General features: G+C 34.8%; 1 protein-coding gene across 5 annotated transcripts in view; it reads left to right on the forward strand.

Annotated features, from left to right (window-relative positions):
- SYNCRIP (synaptotagmin binding cytoplasmic RNA interacting protein) overlaps positions 1 to 1984 on the forward strand; it is a 36696-nt gene extending 34712 nt beyond the window's left edge. For all 5 annotated transcript variants that reach the window (XM_050950133.1, XM_050950135.1, XM_050950136.1 and 2 more), the window contains exon 12: positions 1 to 1984. This exon is cut by the window's left edge. The gene's annotated coding sequence lies outside the window, so the exon portion shown is untranslated.
- The last annotated feature ends 3487 nt before the right edge of the window (positions 1985 to 5471 follow it).

Raw genomic sequence — 5471 nt, forward strand, 5'->3', positions numbered from 1 at the left:
CTTTGTAAGATTTCCTCATGACCATCATAACAGGCCTTGCTTTTGTCGTATTTTGTGGCTGAAAAAGCAGCCTTGCTTCTTCAGATATTGTAGTTATTTGGATGTATAATAGTTTAGCAAGATGTTACTTTTGTAAGACATCAGATGTTCAAAAAAGTGCATCAGCAACTTGTACTAAATACTGCAGTGTCCCTTTATAAAAGGTCAGACTAAAACTGACAAGTGTACAGTGAAGCCTGACATTTGGATATTTTGAAGTTTTTCATAAATCATAGAAAATAGTATATGGCTGTAGTTTAGCTTTTTAGGTAAAAGGTATGTTTTCATTAGTGCATTTCTTATTGCTGATCACTGTAAAAACATGTGGATCAGCTTTCCATTTCTCTTACGTAGATCATGATAACCTGTAGAGTAGAGTACAATCATTTGTGCTATGTTTTTAATTTTCTAAAGCACCTTGATGACAGTGAGTGTTCAGTGGTGAAGCATCCTCTATTGAATCACCTTTCCAAAAAAAATAAACAAAAAAAACCTTGTTAAGTCCAAACTTGTGTAGGTAAAGACAAGTGAAATTATGATTTAACTTGGACTTGACAAAATGAGCTTCCCTTATCCCCTTTCCCAAAGGGATACTGCAGTTATACTACATACCCATAGGCACCACAATGAAAATTGAAGCTTATACCTAATTAAGGTTTTATACACACCAGTTTTCCCCAGTAAATGCAAATTTTATTAAAAAATTAGATATGTCATATGTTGAAAATGCTCATGGCAAACAATCATTTTGCATTCCTGCAAATAAAATTGTTTTATACTGTAAGCTGGAGGCGAGTGTAACTTATTTTTGTAATAAAGTTTTTATTTTTTTTATGTGTCATTAATATAAATGTGTGTTAGTACAGAGATCTTCTGGTTTAAAAACTTAGAATCGCACACATTTCAGTATGTTTACTTGTATTTACATAATTTTTAGAATAGTGGTTGCCAATAGCCTGTATGTTTCACATTAATTGAATTTTTTGTTACCTTAATAAACCATTTTAGTATGTTGTATGTCAATTACTGGGATAGCTGGGACATGAAGTGTAATTTAAAATTGTCAAGTATTCATTGGAATATGTAAATGTGCCTTGCCAGTTATGAACCTTAAACATAAGTGGATGATGGTAAATTGAGTAGTCAATGCTTAATGAGGCATTTGCTGTCAGTTTCGTAAACTGCCCAGGCTAAAGAAAGTCCTTCTTTCTTTTTCCTCAGATTTGAGCGTAAAAGTATGATGATGAATCAGCGTCTAACACTTTAAACATATTGATAAAATATTAGGCTTATGGAAAGTGGGTTTGCTAAATACATGTACCCTTAAGTATAATTTTGAATTTCAATGTAATCCTTGGTGCTGGCAATTCCCAGTGTCAAGGAGTTAATGCTCCCTTCAAAAGAGGTTGCCATGCCTACTGGCACTTTTACTGTCATATATGGTTTTATAAGGAACACTGTCAAGGTGTTTGTATCACTATTATAGTAAATCATAAATTGGGTTTAATGAATTGGGGGCTGGGGAAGAGGTGAAATCCTCCAATTTCTAAATCACTTTTATCTCTCCATTGCTGAAAAATTGAAAAATGCTTTTGTGGTCTCACAAGTGCTACTCCTTTTTTTTTTTTTTCCCCTCTCTGTTGGAAAAACTGAACCTATTTTCAGAATTGTGTTAACAATTGGTGCTGGTGGGCAAAGAAGATATGACACTAAGGCACTATGTAAGTTGAAATTGTGGACAAATATCCATCCATTTCAGCTTTAATTAAAGTACAGAGAGAAAATATTGGAAAATGTTAAAATTAACAAGAAGGTTTTGTTTGAATGGAATGTAAGCAATGGTGAGTAAGCAAAACTACCAGATCCTTGACAGTGTTCTTTTTAATAATTATGAACTCAAGCCATTATAACTTTTTAAAATTAAATATGATTTGCACTGTTCTGATATTGGTGCAGTTTTTTAGCAATATGATCTGAAAGCTAAAGTAAAATGCATGTGATGACTTAACGATATTGTGCAAAATAAGTTTTCAAAACAAAAATGTTAACATTTTCACAGCTTTAAATTTGGTTGTTAAAGGAAACAAAACAAACGTCAATATTACATATTAATGATATTGAAGATGGGCAAGTGCATATATAAAAGGTTGGTTTGGTTGTACTGGGTGTTAAACTTGAAATGTTCTACAGCAATAATGCAGTTTTTATGGAATATGATATAAATGAACATAATACACACAGTTCCTATCGGCATGTTAAAGGCAACTGTTTACTATCTAAAGTATTGTACTACTTGCAGTTGTGTTCATGGGATCTTTCTCTGCTGAAATAGTTGGAAAGAATTGAGAGTATGAGCTCTTATAGTTCCACACCTGCTTGTGCAGATCTGTTCCAAAATTCACAGAGTAGTTGAATTTAAGAAGAAATTAGAAACCTGTGCTGCTTAACACTTCTGGTTTATAAACACTCCAATAACAGGGCATTTTAAAGTATACTACTTTGTTTTAAAATTCAAGTTTGTTTTTGTTAAAAGGAGGTTGTACAGGCCTGTTACTGTTGTGGTTTTTAAAAGAAGCATGGTTAAGTCCAGCTTCACTCAAAACTTAGGTTATGTAAAAAAAACTTTTTACAAGTCTTCAGATCAGTACCTTACCAGGAACTTATTTAGAATGAAGACTGTTTTAAAAATAAACGTTATCCTGTCCTGTGTGCATCCTGCACATTACAAAGCACCTGAAAGTGAAATTGACTAAAATACTTCCATTGTCTAAGCTGAGAAATGCAAAAAGTAAAGAACAGTGAAAGTAGAAACTATTTTAATACTTACATTTCCTTGTTTTACTTTTACCTGAATGTCCCTGTAAACACTACAAATCTAAAAGACGGGAAATTGCTATTGTTGCTAGACTGTGATAATAGGATGACATTAGCACTTCAAATTACACAAGTCATCTCTTAAGTGACACTACCAATTTTAAATCAAACTTCTGTCTGAAAATATTACCTGCTATTCTATACATTTCTCACAATTGCTATTACTAAAACCTGTTTTTTCTTTTCCAGTTTGTCACTTTGTGCATTTGTCAGTATTTATAGTCTGTTTCACTCTTCCCTTGTTTAGCTAGTCAGTTACCATATTTGTGTATGCTTTTTACAGAGCAATAGGAGGGGAAAAAATAGAGACCCAGATTGGTACCTACATAAAAATAGGTATGAATGTTTTCTGAATTCACTAAGTCTCAAGCTGATAGTGCTCCTTCTATACCAAAATTAATTGCATTCATAAACACATTTGTGAGGACTTAATGAAGAGGATGATGCTTGCTGTAAACCCCATCAGAAGCAGGTATGGGAAACACACACACTCTCTCTCTCTCTCTCCCCCGTTTCTCAAAATGCACTATAATTTGAAAACTGTCAAGTTTTTTGTTTTTGTTTGCACAAACATGAAGCATAGATTAGTTGGTTCTTAATTCTGTAACCAGCTCAGCATGAGCATGGGGTCTGGCTACAGTTTTTGAATTTGGGCTCAAACTGCTAACCAGCTATCTTTGCTAGCTATGAGCAGCTGCTTTAACTGATCTCAAGTCTGAGAGGGGACTAGCTCCAGCAGCTGAGCCAGGATTTCTAGTGCCAAGCTTCTGCATTGAAGTGCTTTTCTCACTGATTGATTCTGCCTGACTGCCAAATAAAAATGACAAGTTGTTTTCTAGTCACTGTTTCTGCATGGCACTTTGGTAAAGCATGAGAGTCTTGCTAAAGATCCTTTTTTTGTGTGTGAGAGGCAGGGAGAAAACAGCGGGGAGAAGGCATACAGCTATTTTGGTTCCCCACAACTTTGTGATGAGATTCCAAAATGTGCCACTGAAAACTTGTCCCATCATGCAAAACTAATTTTGTATAATGTTTTTGACCAATCTGATTAAAAATTCTAGTGTAAAGTTGCCTGATCTGTGTTCAGAGACAGGGCAAAGGAAGCTGATTTTTTTTTTTTAGCTTTCAGTCTTTTACAGTACATCTTAGTCATTAAAGGACTTTGTTAGGTGTCAATATTACCTTAAATTTGTTTATTTTATTAGTTTATTTAAATTTGGAGAAAGGGACATTTGTTATGGTGAAGTCCTAGATAAGTTTTTAGCTGGTTGATGGGCTAAAGATGTTTTTTCCCCCCACCGTAAGGTGGTCACTCAAGTGCCTACTGCATAGCTGAGCTCACCTGGGAACACTTGGCCAAATTTAGTGTCATAATATTTCATGAGAAAATCTTCATGAAAACTTCCTAGGGCCTCAAAAGTTTTCTGAATGTGTGGCAAGAGCTAGATAATTCATTGGAGAGTAGCAGCAGTTGTAACAGTTGTCTGCTGTTCTACATTATCAGAAGTCTAGGAATATTAGTCCTGCTGGTAGGTAAATAAATATACAGCTTACTGACTGTAGTGCAGTGTGTCTGGATTCGATTAGTTTAATGTAGTGACAAACTATAAGAAACAGAAAATGCTATGTGGCTCTGTGGCTGCATGAGCTTTCTTGGCTTCTGAATGTTAAAGGAGTCCAACATTATTGGCTCCATGTCACTCTTCACAAGGTGATGTAACTGGTAATATACTAGCCAAAACCATGAGCACAAGAAGTCTGGTTTCCTTTTAGGCTGAAAGACTATTTACCAAAGTGTTTGTGAGGCAGTTACTTTAATTTGTTTAAACTTTCTTCTGTGGGTGACTGGACATGAAGGACCACAGATTTATCTCCTCACCTCTAATGTAAGAGAAGTAGCATTGGGGACATTGTTCGAAATATGACATCAGCGGGTTTTTTATAATACAAGAACTGCTGCTGTGTGTTACACTGTGTTTTATTGGGGTTTTTGTTTTATGCATCACACTCACCAGATCCTTTCCCTCAAATTTGTTTGGTGCATGACCTCTTTAAGATCATATTCCTTTCTAAATTTGTGTGCCATAATGTTTGAAGTACTTCTCATTTGTTCTATCTTGATCAAAAGTCCTGAATTTTTTTGTAACCATCTCTATTTAATAGCACTCAGGGCTGCACTGTAGTTTTTTTTTTTAAATGGAATGTTGCTTTCTTTGGTTACTGATACATAGAACAAAATGGGACTTGAGCCTTCCCCCCCCCAACCCCCATGCTAAAATGTCCTTAGTACATTATTTCCACTACTCATCCTATTCACAGTACATGTGTGTGTACAGATATATAGAGTAATTTGACCTTTCTAGGCAATGTGATGAGTAAAAACATGGAACTCTGGATAAATATTCTATCATTCATGAAAATTATCATCTAAAATTCAACATCTAGTGTTCTGTCTGGTCTCAATGCTTTTATTTCCTATGACTGAAGATAAATCACAAGTGTTGAATACCTTTAAACTTCCTGTGACCCAAGTGTGGATGCAGTATTAGCTAATTTCC

This window comes from Gopherus flavomarginatus, chromosome 4 (genome assembly GCF_025201925.1).
Source record: "Gopherus flavomarginatus isolate rGopFla2 chromosome 4, rGopFla2.mat.asm, whole genome shotgun sequence".
Lineage (NCBI taxonomy): Eukaryota > Metazoa > Chordata > Testudines > Testudinidae > Gopherus > Gopherus flavomarginatus.